Genomic DNA, 24,511 nt, shown 5'->3' with positions numbered 1-24,511 from the left:
AATTCATTAAAATATTTAACATGAAAACAGGGATAAGAAAAACAGGAAGGGTGAATTTGATCAAAGTGACTTACATGCATGTGTGGAAATACTGCAATGAAATTGCTTTATACAAGTAGTATATATGAGAAAAAAGAGAGAAGAACAACTAAGTATTTTAAATATGAAGCCCACATTTATTTGAATGTCCCTTTCAAGTAAAGAAGATTTGTGATGGATGTCAGGTAGAGAAAAATGACACCATAAGGTATCATATTGAGTTATCTATGAAACTAAACTCACAGAAGTAAAGGCTGGTAATGAGAAAAAATGGGAGGAAGAGAATAGAGAATTCATATTTGTCAAATGGTAAAAAGTTGCAGTTAGATAGCAATAAACTTTTCTTTCCTCTTTTATCTGCTGGTTGTGCTTATTACCTTGGTAGATCGTCTATAGAGTGGGTTTGCCAATTGATCACAAAATATGGTCAACAAGTGATGGTTATGGGTGTGTTCAATATCTTGGCTTATTTATTCTAAATTGTACCAGATACATTAAATTTATTATATATCATAAATGTCACCAAATATGATTTGCCAATTAAATAGCATTAATAAGTAAAAGCAAAACAAGAGAGCTTAAAAGGAATCTTGTTAAAGAAATATTTGAATGTATTCACTTATTCCATAATTATCTCCCATTATTTTATATTTTAATCTATGCTGATTTGATAAATTCATAGATACTTGTCCTGCCATGTCTCCTCCACACATACCTTAACTCATAAAATTGTTCAGAATATAATTGTGCAAATAAATTGGTAAATTAGTATGAATAGTATAGGCTGAAGATTATCAAAATGAATTCACAGGTATATTTTTTATAAATAATAATGGAATTTATGTTTAACACTTGCTATGTGATTGATGATGTAAGTTTACACTATCAGTTGCTTTCATTCTCACCAAAATCTTGGGAACTACACTTTAATGTGTATCTCATTTTATGTAAGAGAAAATGGAGAAATATATAGGCTGAGTAAGCTGACAGATTTGCTTGCTAATTGAGAAGAGAGAATTGAGAGGCTAAGTAATACTTTCATACCCTTTCCTGGCTATAAATTAAAATGGATGTCCTGATCCTATCCATAGTGGGCCCAAGTGGGTGGTTGATTGGAATGCTAAATAGCTGAGTACTAGGAGAAAAAGCACATAAAACACAGGCCATCATATGCCAGACTGCACCCCTGCTTTTCACTGTCTGAGTGACCTTGGGATAGTGAAAGCAAATCTTGGACAAAGTTGATGGACTTGATATCTTCAGATAACAAGCAAAAAAATATATAAATCCTAATAGGAGGAAAATAAACCTCATTCTAAGCCTCAACTGTTTTCTAAAATAATAACATAAATTAAATGTCTAGAACAAAATCAGCAATAATTCAAGAATGTCATATTATACAACAAAATACAAAGTAAAGCTAGAGTAATTCATCAATAGCAGACTTGACTATATTCCCTCCAGTGATTAGGATCACAGTATATAAATAAATATTCATGATTATAAAAATCCATCTTGAGCTTGCATTTTCAGCAAGGAAACAGAGAGTATAAGGTAAAATTGAAGTTAGGAAAAAAATATCTTAAATAGCGGGGAGCCAGTGGCTCACACCTGTGATTCCAGCTATACAGGAAGCTGAGATCTGAGCATTGCAGTCTGAAGCCAGTTCAGGCAGGAATGTCCATAAGACTGTTATCTCCAGTTAAACAGCCAAAACTGGAAGTGAAGCTGTGGCTCAAGTGATAGAGCACTAACTTTGAACACAAAAGCTCAAGGACAGAGCATAGACTCTGAATTCAAGTGCCAGGACTGCTACACACATACACATACACATGCACACACACACACACACACACACACACACACACACACACACACACACACACATACACACACACATACATATATTATTCTTTTTGTTAATGAATATAATTGTACCACCAATGAATGAGAAATGTAGATCAGTTGAAACTTTCTAAAGTAGTAAAAAGAACAAATGAATTAAATATGAAAGATAAGAAAGATTCATAGAAGACCCAAAGACTGACTAATGTCTATGTAATTGTACTCTAGAAAAATGGAGAGATTGTCCTACACATGTACTAGTTATTGCAAATAAGGGAAACCATGGGACCTATGTTTCTTTGGGCCTGGCTTACTTCACTTAATATAATTTTTTCCAAGTCTTTCCATTTCCTAACAAATGGGGTGATGTCATTCTTTCTGATGGAGGCATAGAATTCAATTCATTTTCTTGATCCATTTATCTACTAAGGGGCATCTGGGTTGGTTCCATTTCTTAGCTATGGTAAATAATGCTACAATAAACATAGTTGTGCTGGTAGCCTTAGTATGGCCTTGTTGATGATTGTTTGGGTAAATGCCCAATGTACATATGACCATATAAGATGATGTTAAGCCAAATGAACCCCAAGATAGGGACAGAAATATTATTTTTTCTTTCTTGCTTGCTATTGTTTCTAACATATTTATAACATAACATGTAATTTTTTTTGTTTCTTTATATGTTCCTACCCTATGGTATAACCCCTGTTTTCACTGTATTTGATGTCTGGGCCCTGCATCTTGTATATACACTCCTTTAATTTGGGGAGAGGAAGGGAAGAAACAAAATGCTTAAATAAGGATACAGGTTAAGCCAATGTAACAATTAGATGTACAAGACATTATGTTGAAAATGAACTTTACAACTTCAGCGGGGAAGGAGGGATAGTTGTGGAAGTGGGAGTGAAGGAATGGTAGGGGAAAAAAATCAAAGGAGGAGGCAACAATGCTTCATAGGAAATGTACTCATTACCTTGATCATGTAACTGTAACCCCTATGTACAGTATTTTTTACAATAAAAATATACAAAAAAGGAAAAGAAAATAAAGTATTGCTTTTATCTGGAAAACAATAGATTATGGCAAAAAAAAAATAACGGTGAAGCAGAGGGTTATATAAAGCAAAAGTCTTACAATTCGTATGCTTAATATGTAGATTTCCACTTCTTTTAAAGACTCATTTCCAAATAACCAGAAAAAAGTAATAAATGGAGTTATAGCTCAAGTATTAAAGCACTAGCCTTATTGAAAAATAGCTCAGAGACAGCAACCAGGCCCTAAGTTCAAAGTCTCAGGCATACACACCACACACACACACACACACACACACACACACACACACACACACACACACACACACACACACACGAGAGAGATTTTTCAGACAAATTAGGGAGAATTCATAATCAGGCAAATATAACAATCAGGAAATATAACAAGATACTTTAAAATGTATACAAAGAAATAAATAATAAAAGAAAGAAGAAAGATCAAGAAGAAAGTGAAAATTAACAGGATAAAATATATTGTGAAGTTTTGTAATTAAAATATCAGATAAAATATAGTAAAAGGAAAAGAATTTAGTATGTAGCATATTTTAAGTTTCTTACATATGTAAAAGTAGATAACATTACATCTGATAAGTTAGGAGAAATTAATTTTATGATAACACCTCATGCATTAGAAAATACCAATAAAGCTGTCAATATTTGCAAAGTTGTAAAATATATAAAAATAAAATTAAAGATGAAATGATAAATAAAAAGACAGTTTAAGGACAAACACAATAAGAGACCATAGAGAACAAACGGCAAAAGGAAAACTTGCAGGGAGGGAACAGATGCAGACCTCAAGAACATAAGCTTGCATTAAATATGCATATGGTGGTTAGACCACATAGATATAAGTTTCAACTGTTTACCAGAAGTGCATCAAAAACCACAAGTTTACAAAAACTTTGAAGTAAAAGGACAGATAAAAATACAAAGTAGCAAAAGGAAGGTAGCGATATTAATAGACAAAATAGACATAATGGTAAAAATACATTAGTAGTTATAATAGGGCCACTTCATACCTGTGAAAATGTTTTATTTCGCAGGAAGAAATAAAAGTTCTGCATTTGTATGCTATTAGTTTGGATATATAAAGCTATATGAGGCAAAATTGTCTTGATCATAAAAAATTTAACAAAGAATTTTATTTTTGTGTTGTATTTATAGGAAAACAAAGAAAGCATATCAGGTAACAATATGATAAACAACACAAATATATTGGCCATTATAGGCAAAACTGTAGATAACGCACATTTTTTTCCAAACAAAAATGCAAAAAATAAAACTGACTTCTAGTGCTCAGTAGCTATTGATGGCTACTGATAATTCGACTAGACAATGCGGGTTCACATAAAGTTCTTTGTGTTTTGCCTACAAATTTGCATTTATACTTACCATATTTTATTAAGGTCTTATAGACCATGTATATCTTCATTAATTAAAGGTGGTAATTGTAGATAATTTTAAAGTGTGATCTCATGCTCCAATGTTTCTAAAGTGAGTGTTTAATCCCAAGCATGATTTTTATATCTAATCAAGAATGTTGAATATATTGAATTTTCTGTACCTTTTAGAAAAATATAAAACTATTTATTAAAATACTTATCTAAATCCCTGAAAATCAGGAGAAAATAAGTTAGTTATATTGTTCGATATTTTGCTAGAATAGTAGCATCACTTTTTAAAAATACTGTTTCATTGTAAAAATAGTGTACACAGGGATTAAAGTTACATGAGCAAGGTAATGAGTACATTTCTTATTGAGCATTATTGACTTCTCCTTTGTTTTTTCCCTGCTACCTCCACAACTACCCCCCCAACACCTGCCCCCCTTGAAGTTATAAGGTACATTTTCAACATAGTATTTTCTACATCTCATTGTGACAATGGGTCAACCTGTATCCCTATTTAAGCATTTCGTTTTTTTCCTTCCCCTCCCCAAATTACGAGAGTGTATATAAAAGATTCAGTGCACAGCTATCAAATACAATGAAAACAGGGGTTATACAGTGGGAGAGGAACATACAAAGAAACAAAAAAATCAAATGTTACATTATAAATATGCTATAAACAATAGGAAGAAAGAAAAAAATCACTTGTGTCACTATCTTGAGGGTCATTTCACTTAAAATCATCTTATCTGGTCATATGTACATAGCTTTTGATGTTTCCTGCTTGTCCCAGACACACATGAGTTATTGCAAATAAGGGAAACCATAGGACCTATGTTGTTTTGGGCCTGCATTACTTCACTTAATATATTTTTTCCAAGTCTTTTCATTTCCTAATAACTGGGGCAATGTTATTCTTTCTGATGGAGGCATAGAATTCCATTGTATATATATACTACATTTTCTTGATCCATTCATCTACTGAGGGGCATCTGGGTTGGTTCATATCTTAGCTATGGTAAATAATGCTGCAATAAACATAGTTGTGCTGGTAGCTTTAGTGTGGTCTTGTTTGTGATCATTTGGGTAAATGCCTAAAAGTGGGATTGCTGGGTCATAGGGGAGCTCTATGTGGAGTCTTTTGAGGAACCACCATAATACTTTCCAAAGCGGTTCAACAAGTTTACAATCCCACCAACAACGCAGTAGGGTTCCCTTTTGTCCACATCCTCTCCAGCATCTGTTGTTATTAGAGTTCTTGATTATAGCCATTCTAACTGGGGTGAGGTGGTATCTGGGAATTGTTTTGATTTGCATTTCTTTTATGGCTAGATGGTCATTCTGATTTCCTCTTTAGAGAAGTTTCTTTTTAAGTCTTTATCCCACTTATTTATCAGGCAGCTGTTTCTTTCAGGATTTGTTGTTGGGGAATTTAATTTTTTGAGTTCCAAGTATGTTTTATTTTTTATTTATTTTTAATGTCTTTTTATTGTGAAAATACCATACAGAGGAGTTATTGTTACATGAGAAAGGTAATGAGGACATAATCAAGCATTGTTGCCTCCAACTTTGATTTTCCCCTACGATCCCTGCCCTCCCTTCTCCAAGTATATTTTAGATATGAGACCCTTATCCGTTGTATGGTTAGTGAAGACCTTCTCTCAATCCGTGGGCTTTCTGTTGATCTTGCTAGCTATGTCCTATGCCATGCAGAAGCTCTACAATGTCATGCAATCCCATTTGTCCAACCTTTCTTTGATTAGTTGTGTTTCTGGGTCTCTTAAGAAAATTTCGGCCTGTGCCAAGGAGACCTAGGGTTTCTCCTTTTCCTTCCTGTAATGTTTTCAGGGTGTTTGGTTTAACTCCAAGGTCTTTGATCCATTTGTAGTTGATTCTGGTGCAGGGTGATAGATAAGGATCCAGTTTTAGTTTTCTACAGGTGATTAACCAATTTTGCCAGCACCATTTACTGAAGATGCTTTATTTCTTTCATTCAATTTTTTTAGATCCCTTATCAAAGTTTAGGTTTCTGTAGGTCTGTGGGTTCGATTCTCAGTCTCCAATTCTAATCCATTTTACCTGAAGTCTGTTCTTGTGCCAGTACCAAGCTGTTTTGATTACTATGGCTTTGTAAGAGAGTTTGAAATTTGGTATTGATATTCCTCCACCACTGTTCTTTCTGTTAAGGATCCTTTTTGCTTTTGGGGGTCTTTTATTGTTCCACATGATTTTTGGATTGCTTCTATTTCATTGAAGAATGAGATTGGCATATTGATAGGTATCTTATTGAATTAGTAGATAGCCTTAGGTGCATAATTATTTTCACGATGTTGATCCTTCAGGTCCAGGAGCCTTGGAGGTTTTCCCACTTCCTAAGTTCATTCTGCTTTGATTTCCTTTTTCAGGTTTTTAAACTTTTCATTGTAAAAGTTCTTTAGTTCAGTTAATTCCTAGGTATTTTATTTTTTGTGGGGTTATTACAAAAGGAGTTGCTTTCCTGATTTCAGGTGCACTCCTCATTGTTGACATGCAGAAAAACCATTGATTTTTTAATACATTATTTATTTTAAAAATACTGTACAGAGGATGTACAGTTACATGAGCAATGTAATGAGTGCATTTCCTATCAGGCATTGTTACCTCCTCCATTGTTTTTTCCCTTATCCACCCTCCCCTCCCACCTCCACAACTACTATCCCCCCAACAAACCTCCCTCTCATCCCCGCATAAATTGTAAAGTTCGTTTTTCAAGATAATGTCTTGTACATCTCATTGTTACAATGGGTCAACCTGTAACCCTATTTAAGCATTTTGGTTTTTTCCCTTCCCCTCGCCAAGCTAGAGGTGTATATGACACAGAAATCCCACTTTACCCAAATAATCACAAACAAGACCATACGAAAGCTACCAGCACAACTATGTTTATTGCAGCTACCAACACAACTATGTTTATTGCAGCATTATTTACCAAAGCTAAGATATGGAACCAACCCAGATCTCCCTCAGTAGATGAATGGATCAAGAAAATGTGGTATATACACACAATGGAATTCTATGCCTCCATCAGAAAGAATGACATTGCTCCATTTGTTAGGAAATGGAAAGACTTGGAAAAAATTATATTAAGTGAAGTAATCCAAGCCCTAAGGAAAATAGGTTCTATGATTTCCCTTATCTGCAATACAATGGCTTCATAGAAAGAGTGAACTTTCTCTTTCAATTTCATTGAAGAGTTAGGGGAGTATTCTTGTGAATTCTGCTTTGAAGTCCTTGTAGAATTCCGCTGTACATCCATCTGGTCCTGGGCTTTGCTTCGGTGGGAGGTCTCTTATTGATGTTCTATTTCGATGCTTGATATGGGTCTGTTAAGTTGGTTTAACTCATTTCGGTTTAGTTTCAGTATGTCAATATTTGCTAGGATATAGTCTATTTATTCCAGAGTCTCAAACTTATTAGCATAAAGGTTTGAGAAGTGTTCTCTTATAATATTCTAAATCTTGGTTGTTTCTGTGGTGACATTTCCATTCTAATCTCTGAGTTTGTGGTGTGTTCTCTTCTTTTTCTGATAAGATTTGCTAAGGATCTGTCAATTTTGTTAATTTTTTCAAAGAACCAACTCTGTTTTGTTGATTTTTTTGTATGTTTTTTTTGGATTCTGATTCATTTAATTCTGATTTAATTTTAATTATTTCTTTCCATCTACTGGATTGGAGATTAGCTTGCTGCTCTTTATCATGGATATTCAGAAATCTCATTAAATTGTTGGTTTCAGAACTCTCCAATTTCTTTTTTTTTTTTTTGTGGTTCATTATTTTTTTTTAATTTTATTTTATTTGAGAACATACTGTACAGAGGGGTTACAATTACATTGACAGGATAATGCATACATTTCTTACCAAGCATTGCAGCCTCCTCCTTTGTTTACCCTTCACCTCCCTTCCCAGCCTCCCCCCTCCCCCCCACCCAATAATACCCCCCTTCACCCCCCACACCGACCTTGTAAAGCTTGCTTTGACATGACATTTTGTAATTCTCCTTGTTGCAACAGGTCCACCTGAATCCTTAAACGACTTGTTTGTCCCCATCTCCTCCACATGTTATACTGACATCAAATAAAGTGAAAGCGGGGGTTACACTGTGGGGGAGGGACATACAAAGCAACAAAGAAATAATCTTATAAATGTGTTAGAAACACATGCATGAAAGAAACGAAAACATTAAAATACATATTTAAGGGTTCGTTTTCCTAACATCACATTATCTGACCTTTTCCGCTTGACTCATACCTATACTAGATATTGCAAATAAGGGAAACCATGGGACCTATGCTTCTTTGAGCCTGGCTTACTTCACTTAATATAATTTTTTCCAAACCTTTCCATTTCCTAAGAAATGGGGAAATGTCATTCTTTCTGATGGAGGCATAGAATTCCATTGTGTATATATACCACATTTTCTTGATCCATTCATCTACTGAGGGGCATCTGGGTTGGTTCCCTATCTTAGCTATGGTAAATAATGCTGCAATAAACATAGTTGTGCTGGTAGCTTTAGTGTGGTCTTGTTTGTATACATTTGGGTAAATGCCCAAAAGTGGGATTGCTGGATCATAGGGGAGATCTATGTGAAGTCTTTTGAGGAACCTCCATACTGCTTTCCAAAGTGGTTGAACAAGTTTACATTCCCACCAACAATGAAGTAAGGTTCCTTTCTGTCCACATCCCCTCCAGCATCTGTTGTTGTTAGAGTTCTTGATTTTTGCTGTTCTAACTGGAGTGAGGTGATATCTCAATGTTGTTTTGATTTGCATTTCTTTTATGGCTAGGGATGTTGAACATTTCTTCATGTGTCTATTGGCCATCCTTCTTTCTTCTTCAGAGAAGCTTCTCTTTAAGTCTTTCGCCCACTTATTTATTGGGCAGTTGTTTCTTTGAGGATTTGTTGTTGGGTGGTTTAATTTTTTGAGTTCCAAGTATATTTTAGATATGAGACCCTTGTCCGTTGTATGGCTAGTAAAGATCTTCTCCCAATCGGTGGGCTTTCTATTGATCTTGCTAGCTATGTCATTTGCCCTGCAGAAGCTCTGCAACCTTATGCAATCCCATTTGTCCAACCTTTCTTTGATTTGTTGTGTTTCCAGGTCTCTATTCAGAAAATTTTGGCCTGAGCCAAGGAGACCTAGGGTTTCTCCTATTCCATCCTGTAATGTTTTCAGAGTGTCTGCTTTGAGAACTCTCCAATTTCTTGGTGTAGGGACTCAAAACTATAAACTTGCCTCTGAGTACTGCTTTTTTTGTGTACCAGAGGAGCTGGTAATTTGTGTTCATTTTTGTTGAATATCATGAACATTTGAATTTCTTTTCTAATCTCTTCCATGACCCACTGGTAATTCATCACTGTGTTGTTTAGTGTCCACATGTTACAGGACTTCCTTTAGTGGCTTCAGGTGTTGAGTTCTAATTTTACTACATTGTGGTCAGAGAGAAGGCAAGGCTTATTTTCAATGTTTCTGAATTTGGACAAGTTTGCTTTGTGACCGAAAATATGTCCATTTTGGAAAATGTTCCGTGTGCTGCTGAGAAGAACATGTATTCTGATGGTGTTGGTAAAATATTAAGTAGATGTCTGTTAACTCTAGTTGATCTATGCAGTTGTTTTTTCTGCATTATCTCTGTTGAGTTTTTGCCAGGTTGATCTATCTAGTGGGGATAGTGGTGTGTTAAAGTCCCCAACAATTAATGTCTTTGGATCTATTGGGAGTTGAGGGAAAGTAGCATTTCCTGGATAAATTTGGGTGCTCCCTTGTTTGGTAATAGATATTTATAATTTTAATATCCTCCTGAAGAACAGATCCCTTAATTAGTATGTAGCAACCTTCTTCATCTCTTCTCACTAATTTTAATTTGAAGTCTATTTTATCTGATATTAGGATTGCAACTCCCACCTGTTTATGGGGGTCATTTGCTTGCTGTATTTTATTCCAGGCTTTCACTTTCAGAATGTTTCTTTTAATGGGCAAGGTGTGACTCTTGAAGGAAACAAATAGAAGGATCTTGCTTTTCTATGTTGCTTAATTGGAGAGTTAAGTCGATTAATGCTGAGAGTTAGGACTAAGTGGTGTTTGGTAGTTCCTTCCATGTTTCCACCTTCTTGGGGGCTGTGACAACTGGGTTCTTCCTATGGTTCTTGGATTCTCAGTTTGAGTGAGGTTTCTTGGCTTATTGTCCTCTTGTTGGTTTTCTATGCATAGGACATCTTTAAGTATCATTTGTAGGGCTGGTTTGATGGAGATATATTGTTTCAGCTTTTCTTTGCTATGGAAGGTTTTTATTTGGCCTTCCTTTACGAAGGAGAGTTTAACTTGGTACAGTATTCTTGGTTGATAGTTGTCTTTAGGGCATGATATACATCATTCCAGGCTCTTCTTGCTTTAATTGTTTCTGCTGAGAAATCTGAGGTGATTCTAATTGGTTTCCCTTTATAGGTGATTGATCTTTTTTCCTTGACAGCTTTAAGGATCTTTTCCTTGGTCTGAATTGATCCTGTGAGGTTTATAATGTGACGGTGGGATGTCCTGTTCTGGTCTGGTCTATTTGGAATTCTAAAAGCTTCTTGTATCTGAATAGGCCTATCTTTTTGCATGTTTGGGAAGTTCTCTGCTAGGATCCTGTTAAACAAATTTCCTAGACCATTTACTTTTGTCTCTAGGTACTCCTCTATACCCATTATCCTCAGATTAGGCCTTCTGATGGTGTCTTCCAAACATTGAATAGATCTATCATATTTCTTGGATTTGTCTTGGATGGTTGTATGTTCTTTCTCTATAATATCTAGGCTGTCTTCAATCCCCGATATTCAATCTTCTGCATTCAATCTACTGCCAAGACTTTCTACTTTGTTTTTTATTTCCTTTCCTTCTAATTGGTCGGCTTTGATGGCTTCAAATTCTTTGTTGGAGCTTTATTTTGGATCTTGTATGAACTTCTTTACTTCCTTAATTTGGTGTTCAGTGTTTATTCTCACATCACTTAGTTGATTGGTTATGGTTTCCTTGGACTCCCATTCCTTCTGTTGGGCTCCATTCAGCATTCCCTTTGTGGTCTCCCTGACTTCTTTCAGCTCTCTGTTTATGGATTCCATGAATGCCTTTAGTGATCTTTGTGTATTCTCATCCCACTCTCTCAATTCCTGTATTACTCTTTGATTAGCTTCTTCATGTTCACACAATTCCTGTAGTTCTCTTTGAGTGTTCTCAGCCTGCTCATGCCATTCCTGACTGTGTCTTTGTCTGTTCTCAGCCAGATCATGCAATTCCTGTCTATCTCTTTGACTGATCTCAACCTGCTCATCCAATTCCCACCACCCACCACCACTGCCACCTTGGACACTGGCAAGTGCTCAGATCTGTCTCTTTGACCAAGTTGCCTGGATTTTTCCTGGCTGGCCAAACTCCCTGTACTGTGATGGCACACTTCGTGTGATTCTCTAGCCTACGACTGTTCACTGGAACACTAAACCTGCTTTCTATGCAAGATCTTGTTTAGCCTCCAGCTTCTCCTCCACTATCTTCCACTGGACTCTCCCAGTAGTATTACTTTTGCCAAAGCAAATTACCCTGAGTCTGTTTTTTGGCACCTTCAGGAGATAGGCAGCCAGTTGTGTATAAACAGTATGTTTTCTGTGATCTTTGGAATGACTGTTGTTCAATTCTGATTGCAGTGATGTTGAGAATAGTAATCACCAAGTACATTACAATGAACTATAGCAATGTTAACCAATCCATCCTATCTTTTCAAATAGAGAGATATGATATTACAGAGAAGAATTGGGCTTAGTGAGTCTCACTGAGATTCTTCATTTTGAAGCTTGATGTCTTTCGTTGGATTGGAAATATTCTCTCTCTCTCTCTCTCTCTCTCTCTCTCTCTCTCTCTCTCTCTCTCTCTCTCTCTCTCTCTCTCTCTCTCTCTCTCTCTCTCTCTCTCTCTGTCTATCTATTTCTATTTCTACCTATCTGTCCATCTATTGAAGTGGGGATGCTTGGTCTAACTAGAGGCGTCTTTGCCATGTGGTGGTTAGGGAATTGGCGCCATTTTTTCTTCATCGTGGAGGCACATGTGATTGGTATGCCTGAATTTCTAGAGGCAGGGGCAAGGATTTTAATAATAGGTTACTGGACCTGTCAGTCCTGTGCCTTGAACTTATAAGACTTTTGAGTTTCCTGGGAACCTGCCCCCTGATCTGACCTGATTTTAAGGTCAGACCAACCTAGATGCCAGGCCTCTTGTGTTGTATCTTATTTTCTGGCTTTCCTCCTGTCAAATAGCATCCCACTTTAGCTCTCCATTGTGGTTGATTTGCAATGTTGGTATTGTTTTTCTGCCTTTTCTTTCCCCTCCTGCTCTCATAAGAGTTTTAACAGCATTCAGTGTATTTGTTGAGCAACAGGTCTTTGTGTCTGGAGTCTGTCTGCAGACGTCAGCTTTCTGAGAAAGACTCCTAATTGGACCTCTTAAAATGTGACTTTTCTGTACCTGCCAACTGGATTCACCTTACAACACTATCTAGCCATCTATCAACCTATCTATATTCTCTCTCTCTCTCCCTCCCTCTTTCTCTCTCTCTTTCATTCATTTCCTTGTCATTCTTCTTTCTTGTATTGCATATATAAATGGCCTATACCATTACAGCTATTTTTAAGAAGAGATCAGAATTAAAGAAGCTAAAAGACATGGTTTGAGAATAACTATTGTTAAAGTAAGATGTATGTATCACATCTGAATTATATATATATATATTATATGGTGTATGTATATATGAGAGTATATAATAGAATATATGTATAATCTATAGTATATATTATTGATATATGTATGTTGTCTGCCTTTCTCTCTTTCTCTTTTTAGCTGTTTTTGTATTGTGTCTAGTCCACTAACTTTTTTTTGCTATGTTCAGCACTCTATGAAAAATATTTAATTAGTTACAATTTTCAGACATTATCTTATGTAGTCCTAATGTGTTGATTTGATTACTTTTATAGACTTGGCTTTATTTTTTAAATCTTTACTGTAACTACTTATTTTACAAGTCATTTTGGAGTTCTTCATTGCTAAATCTAATATCTGGCATTGCTGGCTCATCCTTTGATTACTTTATCTGTCCCTTTCTCACTTATTTAATAAAGATTTTATGTTATGCCAACTTTGCAGAAGAAATTCCACAAAAAGACTAGGTTAAACTGTTTTCTACAGACGACTACCAATTAATACAGACGACTACCAATTAATGTTATGTAGATCTTGTTCAGATTTGGTTTTAGGCCTAATTAAACCAGGTCTTACGTCTGATTTACTTATATTTTCCACCCTCATTCCCTACCTAGTTGTCAGATTTCCACTGTTTGTAAGAGCTATCCAAAGACCAAGGAAGAAAATTGCATATGTTTTAGAGAGTTCTTTCTGCCCCTTTTTTCATTGATTTTATTTTCCAAATCTTTGTTGCCTGTACGACCCTTTGGCTAGATTACTCTTTATCCTGTCCTGTGAGAGTGTTGATCTAATTCCCTCTGCTTTGATATGAAAATTGCTATCATGGAGAAAATCTTAATAACTTTGTCTTCTTTCTCTCAAATAATCTTGGCTCATGTTTGTTTCTATCTAAAATCCATTGTTCTTTAAACTTTGTTTATACTGAATTAGTTCCTCATAATGAGAAAATCAAACCTATACCAGCTACCCTGTTATGGTCAGTTCAAAAGGCTTTAATATGAATTTAAATAAATTTATTAGTAAGATTTGTACTTCTATTACAAAAAATTATGCAGATGTATACATTATTTATACTTTCTTATTCTTTATAACTAATATAATACCTTCCATGCATTTGACACTGGATGTGTGTGTGTGTGTATGTGTGTGCTGTATGCTGTGTGTGTGTGTGTGTGTGTGTGTGTGTAAAGAGAGAAAGGGAAAGAAATTCAGTAGAGTACAAATGTGCGCACAGAATTATATTTACATTCTTTTTTTACTTAAAATTATTTTAAAAAGTAAATTCAACCAAGTGTTGACGGCTCATGCCTCAATCCTAGCTACTCAGGAGGCTGAGATCTGAGGAATACCGTTCAAAGCCATCCCAGACAGGAAAGTCAGTGAAGCTCTTACCTCCAACTAACCACCAGAAAACTATAAGTGGAGTTGTGGCTAAAAGTAGCAGAGCAATAGTCTTAAGCTAAAGGAGCTCAGGGACAAAACCTAGACCCTGAGGTCAAGCAAAAAAAGAAAAAAAAAGAAAAATTAAGTGTTGCTTTAGATTTCAGCACTTGTGTGAATTTTTAATTTTTTTTTATTTAGTTGTAAAGATGCTACACAGAGGTGGAATCTCAATGTTGTTTTGATTTGCATTTCTTTTATGGCTAGGGAGGTTGAGCATTTCTTCATGTGTCTATTGACCATCCTTCTTTCCTCTTCAGAGAAGTTTCTCTTTAAGTCTTTAGCTCTTTAGCCCACTTATTTATTGGGCAGTTGTTTCTTTGAGGAATTGTTATTGGGGGATTTAATTTTTTGAGTTCCAGGTATATTTTAGATATGAGACCCTTGTCCGTTGTGTGTCTAGTGAAGATCTTCTCCCAACCCATGGCCTTTATATTGATCTTGCTAGCTATGTCCTTTGCCATGCAGAAGCTCTGCAATTTCATGCAATCCCATTTGTCCAACCTTTCTTTGATTGGTTGTGTTTCTGGGTCTTTATTAAGAAAATTTTGGCCTGTGCTAAGGAGACCTAGGGTGTCTCCTTTGACTCCAAGGTCTTTGATCCATTTGGAGTTGATTCTGATGCAGGGTGATATATAAGGATTTAGCTTTAGTTTTCTACAAGCGATTAACCAGTTTTGCCCACACCATTTACTGAAGAGGCTGTCTTTCTTCCATTCTATTTTTTTAGCTCCCTTATAGAAGATTAGATGGCTATGGGTCTGTAGGTTCATTTCTGGGTTTTCAATTGTATTCCATTGGTCCTGAGGTTTGTTCTTGTGCCAGTACCAAGCTGGTTTGATTACTAGGGCTTTGTAGTAGTGTTTGAAATTTGGTATTGATATTCCTTCAGCACTGTTCTTTCTGTTAAGGATCGTTTTTGCTATTCGGGGTTCTTTTATTGTTTCATATGAATTTTTGTAGTGCCTGTTCTATTTCCTTGAAAAATGAGATTGGAATATTGAAAGGTATCGCATTGAATTTGTAGATTAGATAGCCTTGAGAGGTATTGCCATTTTCACGATGTTGAGCCTTCCAATCCAGGAGCATGGGAGGTTTTTCCACTTTCTAAGTTCTCTTTTGACTTCCTTTTTCAGGCTTTCAAAGTTTTCATTATAGAGGTCCTTCACTTCTTTGGTTAAGTTAATTCCTAGGTATTTTATTTTTTGTGGGGCTCTTATGAATGGAATTGCCTTTCTGATTTCAGCCTCATTTTTCTCATTGTTGGCATACAGAACAGCCAAAATTTTATATCAGCTTGAGTAATTTGGGAGTGGAGTCCATGGGATTCCTTAAAAACAAGATCATGTCATCTGCAAAGAGGGAAAATTTTACTTCATCTTTCCCTATTTGGATCCCTTTTGTGTTTGCATCTTGTCTTATTGCTATAGCTAGGCATTCTAATACTAAATTAAAGAGAAGTTTAGAAAGTGGACATCCTTGTCTTGTTCCTAAGTTAAGAGGAAAGGCTTTAGTTTTTACCAGTAAGTATAATGCTGGCTGTAGTTTTGTCATATGCAGCCTTTATTGTATTGAGGAATACCAACTCACCTCAGTTAGAATGGCTATAATCAAGAACTCTAATAACAACACATGCTGGAGGGGATGTGGACAGAAAACTCTACTGCCTTGTTGGTGGGAGTGTAAAGTTGTTCAACAACTTTGGAAAATAGTACAGAAGTTCCTCAAAAAACTCCATATAGAGCCCCTATGATCCAGCAATCCCACTTTTGGGCATTTACCCAAATGATCACAAACAAGATCCTACTAAAGCTACCAGCACAACTATGTTTATTGCAGCATTATTTACTATAGCTAAGAGATGGAACCAACCTAGATGGCCCTCAGTAGATGAATGGATCAAGAAAGTGTGGTGTATATACACAATGGAATTCTAGGCCTCCACCAGAAAGAATGATATTGCCCCATTTGTTAGGAAATGGAAAGACTTGGAAAAAATTATATTAAGTGAAGTAAGCCATGCCCAAAGAAACATAGGTCCCATATTCCCCTTATTTGCAGTAACTAGTATATGTCTGAGACAAGCAGAAACGGTCAGATAAGTTGATGTTAGGCGAAATGAACCCCAAGATATGGACTGAAATTTTTTTTTCTTTCTTGCTATTGTTTTTAACATATTTATATTTCTTTGTAGCATTGTATGTCCCTCCCCCACGATATAACCCCTGTTTTCACTGTGTTTGATGTTGGTATAATTTGTGGAGGAGAAGGGAAAAAAAACAATTGTTTAAATAGAGATACAGGTGGACAAATTGTAACAATGAGATGTACAAGATGCTATGTCAAAAAATGAACTTTACAACTTTGGTGCGGGGGGGAGGGGGGCAGGGGTGGAGGGTGAGTAGGGCGGGGGGCAGGGGGAGAGATGGGAAGGGGTGGTAAGGGGAAACAAAGGAGGAGGCAACAATGCTTCGTAAGAAATGTACTCAATACCTTGCTCATGTAATTGTAATCCCTCTATACGATATTTTCACAATAAAAAAAAAACTAATGAGAAATAACACCAAAAATAGATGCTACACAGAGGGGCTACATTTACACAAGTAAGGTATTGAGTACATTTCTTGTCAAACATTGTTACCCTGTACTTTGTTTTACTTATAAAATATTTTTATAAAAATTATGTATCATCTAATTAACTCTAGTGTTCAGATTTCTAACAGTATGTTAAATGTCAGTTTCCCAAATGGAGGAAATTTCTCACTTCTTAATGACAATATAAATTCAGTATAAAATGATTGAATTTTCAATTACTGACACAATGAACGAATAACTGCCATGATAACCAGATTTAATCATTTATCCTTGAATCAGTTTTGTTTTTTTCTGCTTTTATTTACAGTCACTGATAATCTATATAACGAATATAGATACTCTTAACATTAGATACATTTGAGTTACTAATGTGGAAATACTACTGAATTAAGAAAAAAAAAACTACTTCATTTCTGATTCTTGCATTTTGCCAGTGAGAGAAATAAAATACTAAGAATAAAATTTCCTAGAAGCTAAAGCCCTTGCTTTACTAATTGTGGATACTAAACAGCTTCTGTCATATTTAAGTGTGAGCAATAAATTTAAAAATGTTTAAAGAAACTAAACTTTATATTTTCTGAAGTAATATAATACAATATTGTCATCTCTGATAGTTTATGTGACACAAATATCACAGAGAAGATATTCTGCTTAGCAACATTGTCTCAGTGATGCTCTAGATGTGAAAACCCATATTACTACTGGTGTGGCTTCCATAAGTTTTAATAAGTGAACTCCTGGAATAGATATAAACATTGTCTAGGGATTCAAGTGTCTTCCACCTTTTCTTTTTAGTAATTGAAACTTTCAAAAGTATCTTAGTTACTTCCTATCTAACCAAAACCAAAACCAAAACAAAATATGGCTAGGCAAACTTAGTAATTGACATGCAACTTCATTCATTATTGTTACACCAAGTTTGTCATTTATGATGTGCTAGTTTGACCAAGCTGGAATATTGTAGTTAATGCTTTGTTAGGATTCGTCAACCAAATGTTCTGGTCTTCTTTCTTATTTCTGAGAGAACTAAACTTTGCCATGAATATTTTGCAAGAACTACTGGGAACCAATTTTGACTACTTTTAGTTTACTTTTGTATGATATATAGTGATTATCTCTTATACAGCTGTGTTTGTTTCTTTATGCAGGTACTATGACTTGGACATAGAGCCTTGCTCTAGCACTCGTTTTTTTCCTCAAAGTTGGTGCTACACCACTTCAGCCACTCCTCCAATTTCAACGTTTTTTTTGGGGGGGGGTCTGGTCGTGGGGCCTGAACTCTGGGCCTGGGCGCTGTCCCTCAGCTCTTCAGCTCAAGGCTAGCACTCTACAACTTGAGCCACAGCACCACTTCCGGCATTTTTGATTTTGCTTATGTGGTGCTGAGGAATTGAACCCAAGGCCTTATGCATGCAAGGCAAGCACTCTGCCACTGAGACACCTTCTCAGTACCAATTTCAACTTTTGTTGTGTAGGGATTAACTGGAGATAAGTCTCATGGATTTTTCTTCCTGGGCTGGTTTCAAACTGCAAGCCTGAGATGGCAGACTTCTGATTAGTTAAGATTACAGGCCTGAGCCAGGTGAAGGTAGGCTCTTGCCTGTAATCCTAGATATTCAGGAGGCTGAGATATAAGGATCTTGGTTCAAAGCCAGCTCGGGCAAGGAAAGTCCATAAGACACTTATCTCCACTTAACCACCACTTTGAGCCATAGAGCTTGCCTTGAACTGAAGAGCTCAGGCACAGTGCCCAGGTCTAGAGTTCAAGCCCCACAACCAATAAAAAAGGGGAAAAATGATTACAGGCATGAGCCACTAATACCCAGCTTTTAGACACAGTTCTTAAGGTGATAACCAACCACCCAACCTAAACACCAGGCTCAAAGACAGTCCCAATAGAGGGGAAGAGAACTTTGAGATAGGTATAACAAAGGGAGAATAAAATGATTTTATGCCAGTTTTCTCCCTTGATGTCATTTCCTACGGAACTACCCACCTGGAACCAAAGTGGTGAGTTCCCTTTGGATGAATGCATGAATTTTACTGATTTATGAAGTTAGGCTGATAGACAACTGTCATATCTTTTTACTTCTTCAAATGATTCTACCTTGGGACTCTTAGGCTGTTGATATCTTAACTTCTTCCCCACTTCTACATGTGATGGGAGAGGAAGGTAAAACTCAATCCAGCTATTCCCTTCATCCTCTATTATTATTATTTTAAAAGAGATTTTTTTTAAATCTTTGCTTGTTTGTGATTGGCAAGTACCACTTTCTTCAAATAATCAGATTCAACTCAACATTAGGTATTCTTTCTCTGGGGAGCAAAGATAGCAAAGACAGGTGAAATTAATAATATTGTGTTATATCCAACCTTCATATTTTAATGAACTCAACAGCTAATCATTTCTCCTGGGTGGGTGCTAAAGGGCTATAATAAACTAAAAATTTAGAAAGTATTGATTATGAACAAGGCTCTACAATTTCTACTTATGATAGAAAACAGTTTCAATATGACTACCACAGTATGCTTTAAGCTGGCTTCTGCTGTAACTATACGGATAGCGGGTAAGTAGATTGCCAGGGCAAAGCAAAGCCTGTTTGACTTGATGTCATTTCAAGGATTTACCATAACCAGTCAGAGCTATGCCTGTTACTTAAATACAATAGTCCCTTCTAATCCATTGAGGCGGGGAGTGGATTCCAATATTGTCAACAGATACTGATAACCATAGATAGATTCAATCTTTATGTATACTATGAATTTTTCTCAATTTACATACCTATTATAAAGTTTAACTTAGAGATAGGCATAGTAAAAGATTAACAGCTATTGCTAATAATATAATTAACAATTATAGCTATATACTCTAATAAAAGTTGACAGAATATATGCTCTTTCTCTCTCAATATTTTACTACATGGTACACACCCTTGTGATAATATAAGACAAGCCAATGCTTACATTATGAGGTAAAGTGATATGGATGGTGTAGGTACTGTTAAGTAGCACTAGGCTACTCTAAGTTTAGTTGAAAACAAGCACCATGATATTGGAACAGTAGAACAAGACAATTATTGAATGACTAATGGGCCGGTGGAGAATGGACCATGGAAAAAAGGAATAAAGAGTTGGTTCACAGCACTATGGGACTGAGGAAAGCAGTAAGGGAGTTACACAAACATCACAGAACAGTGCATAATTGACACTTCTAAGGTTTTATTTCTAGCAAGTTTCATTTTACATTTGCAAACCACAGCCGATGAGATAACTGAAATTGTGGAAAGTTAAATTGTGGATTATGGAATATTCCTATAATGGGAATTCTGGGCAATATGAGATTTGATCAATGTTATATTTCCTCCCTTGACACTTAAAAATTATCAAAATTTTTATTCATCTATCCACTCCAATCTAGTCCTGCTTCATTCAGTTTAAAAAGGATTTTTATTTCTTTAAGCAACAAACAAACAAAAATAAAGAGCAAGTCTAATAAGAAATAAAGTGTGATGGGAAAATCATATAGTGAACACTTAGCCTTGTCTACATCCCTATGTTCTCTGTGGAACAGCACATGATTAAATGTATTTTCAGCATCTTTCAGGCAAGTAATATGAGGAAAATGGTTTTCAAAATTCCTATTGATTTAAATAATCTGCATTAAAATATAAATTTTCTAGTCTCTGAATTACAGAGTCAGCACTATAAGCATAACTTAAAATCATAGTAAGCTCAGGATTTTCTTTTTACACATCTGCTCCTCTCTATGTTAACATTAGTTTAAATCTCTATAGAAACTGAAAAAATTGCCAACAGTTAAATTATACTATTAGAGATTCACCTAGCTATTTCTGCTTCATGTAAGTTTTAAACATGCTGAAGCAAAGATTAATGAATAAATCAAATTTAAAATGTTTTCACTTATCCAAATGTTAATGAACAATAAAATAGCCATGGAAATCACAAGACTTTTACTATCATATGATTTCTATGTTTAGAAGAATTCTTTTTCAAGAAGGTTACATGTACACTAAAAATTAAGATTTGTCAACCCAACAATAATTAATTGTACATAATATATATTGTACAAATTGTTTGCTAAGTTTAAACAAAATCTCTGATGGTATCTGTATTTTTTTACATCTATTCACAATAAATTTACTAGGGTACAATCTGCCTTTCCCTACATACAAGAAGCTGAGCCTGATTATCTTGGATGCTCTTATTCATATATGCATATATGCATATCTGGTATATGATATGTAAAGACTAAGAGAAAAAGAATGAGAAAAAGTTGGGTTTGATGATGTAATTTTATGGTAGAATATATCTTAAGCATATGCAAGGCCCTTGGTTAAATCCCCACCTCCAGCCTGCAAAAAAATAGAAATTGAAAAAAGAAAGAAAAAAAAAACAGCTTTCTTTTTTCTTTTGTACTGGAGCTTGAACCCAGGGCCAAGATGCTCTATCTCGGCTTTTTCACTTGAAGCTGACACACAGTTGAGTTACAGCTTCACTTTTGGCTTTTTGCTCCTTAATTGCAGATAAAAGACTCTTGAACCAGGGTGCCGGTGGCTCACACCTGTAATCCTAGCTACTCAGGAGGCTGAGATCTGAGGATCATGGTTCAAAGTCAGGAGAGCAGGAAAGTCAGTGAGACTCTTATCTCCAATTAATCACCAGAAATCTGGAAGGTACTATGACTCAAATGGTAGAGCACTAACCTTGAGCTGAATTGCTGAGGGACAGCAACCAGGCCCAGAGTTCAAGCCCCACGATCGACAAAAAAAAATAACTAAATGAAAAAGAAAAGAAGGGAAAAGAAAAGAAGAGAAGAGAAAAGAAAAGAAAAGAAAAGAAAAATCTCAGGTACTGTTCTGCCTAGTCTGGGTTTGAACTTTGATCCTGAGATCACAATGTTCAAAATATCTAATACTGGCACCTGTGCCAGGCTAAAATACTGTTTTTTTTAAATATAAAGTTCTTTGACAAGTACAGAAAAATTATAAAACATGATATGAAAGTTACAGTATTTTAAAATTTATTTAGAATATTATTATGCAAATCAAATAATAAGAAACTAGAAGTAAATTTTAGTCAGTTAAGATCCTGGTGTTTTTTCATTATGTTCTAAGGATCTTAGGAAGATTGAAATATTTAATATGCAAAGTTCATAATAAAATAGTCATAAACCTACTTATATTTATTATTGTGAGAATTAAACAAATATCAGGATAATAATAAGATTGTGGATTTTTAGCCAACACTTAATAAAGACATGCTAGAAGTCATAATAAATATTTTAAAATATTGATATTTAAAGTCTTATTTATTTCTCACAGAATTCTATACATATCTATTTTAGCATTCCTATTTTATAGCTGAAAATCTATAAGTAAAGGAAGTTGAATATTTTTAGCAACTTGTGCTAAATAATTACCCCAGTAGAGAATTTATGGCAGAAAGTTGCAAGCCAATGAAATGGATATGAACAATGGTCTCTAAGTTCTGTTAGGTTTTTAAAAAGAGGTAGTTGAGTAAGAACTGCACCAGCACTCACGTGGTATTCAGGTAAGGGGTAGGTTTATTCAGTAGACCTGCTGGGACCAGGCAAGGGTGGCACTCCACGTGGCTGGGAAAGGCCTGGGAATGAGAGAGAGCTGGGAAGAGAGGAAAGAGAGAGAAAAGAGCCAGAAAAGAGCAGAGAGAGGGGTAAGAACAGTAGCACTCACGTGGTATTCAGGTAAGGGGTAGACCTGCTGGGACCAGGCAAGGTTGGCACTCCACGTAGCTGGGAAAGAGAGAGAGCAAGAAAAGAACAGAGAGCTAGAATAGAACAGAGAGCAAGAAAAGAGCAGCAAGAGCAAGAGAGTGTCTGGGCCTGGGCTAGGCCTTATGTAGGGTATGGGCGGGGAAAGGTGTGGCCACATCAAATTCAGATGTGACCTCAGCAGATGCAGATGTGACCTCTTCCAGGTGTCCCAGTTGCCTAGGTAACGCAGGTACTGGGTGGAGACTTTGCTGCGAGGAGGGTGGAGTCTGCTTGCCATCCAGGAGCGGACCTTACATTCCAGCCTTTTAATAATCATGAAATAGGGTGAGGATTCTCTCTGGCTACTTCCTGCTGACAAGGGGCATCGACAATAGGGATAAAAGGCTGGAATTTGGTCTCCTCCCAGAGAAGGCAGTGAGCAGCAGCTGTCCCTTGCCTTAGATGAAATCTGGAGAAGTCTCATGAGCATTGAGGGGCTGGAAAAAAAATACTAGAGAGCAAATAAATGGCAAGAGGAAGGACTTGGGGCTGAAAATGTTGGTAGAAATGTCCCTAGTTACTTCTGACATCTGGCGACTAGGTAGAGAAGTCAGGTGACAAAGGCAAGAATATAAATTCCTGTTCAGTTAATAGGTAGACAGGTATAGACATTGGCTGGGTAGGCTTCTTACTTCTACTGACCTCCCGGCTCAGGTTAATTTTGAAAGGGCAGGCACAAAGTAGCTGATGTGACATCATCTCCTCTTACTCCTTTCCACGTTCCCTTGTTCCCCAGACTGGCTGAGTCTAGGTGCTCGTTGCAGGGATGGCTTGTCCCAGTTGGTATTCAAGATTTGAACTCAAGGCCTGGGCACTGTCCCTGAGCACTTCTGCTCAAGGCTAGCACTGAACCACTTTGAGTTATAGTACCACTTGCAGAGTTTAGCTGGGAGACGGAGTCTTAGGGATTTTTCAGCCTGGGCTGGCTTTTAACTGCAGTCTTTGCCTCAAAAGCCCTTTATTATTTCCAATTAAAGCAACAAGGAGATCAAGTAGAGTAAGTAGAGCTTACCTGGTTCTTATCAAGAATTGCCAACAAATATTCTGAAATGACAAAACTCATTAGATGTGATGAGAATTTTAGCACAGATATACCCAGTATTTTAGAACCATGTAGTCAGTAGTAGAATACACAACACAAAACAAAAAAGGCAAAACTTAAAACCTAAAATTTGACAACGTTTAGACATCTTTGCTAACAAAGCATATCAGCTGGTTGGGCCTCCATTACCAGGGCCTGTGAAAAGAGCAACTTGTTAGCAAGGGACCTTAGAATAGATGGAGTAGTAAACTTAGTGGAAGGTTAAGGGTCAGATGGGGCCAAACCCTTAACCCACCACGTGGCCAAGATGGCGAATTCAAGATGGCAAATTTCTGAAAGAATGCAAAGAAAGCCTGAATAGATTAAGCCTACATTGGCTAGCCTTTGAGAGGGAACCTAGAGGGGGGTCCCTGGGACCCAGCCTGCGTCGCACTCTTCAAGGCACAAGCCAAAAAGTTGTAGAAAAAAGGGTAGAAAGTTGGACATGAATGGCAGAAAGAGAGCAAAGAGAGCCTGAAATTAAACAAA

The sequence above is a fragment of the Dipodomys merriami genome, unplaced genomic scaffold (genome assembly GCF_024711535.1).
Source record: "Dipodomys merriami isolate MVZ:Mamm:240054 unplaced genomic scaffold, mDipMer1.0.p SCAF_9, whole genome shotgun sequence".
Lineage (NCBI taxonomy): Eukaryota > Metazoa > Chordata > Mammalia > Rodentia > Heteromyidae > Dipodomys > Dipodomys merriami.
The sequence above is the reverse complement of the archived record's forward strand: the minus strand, read 5'-3'. Positions refer to the sequence as shown.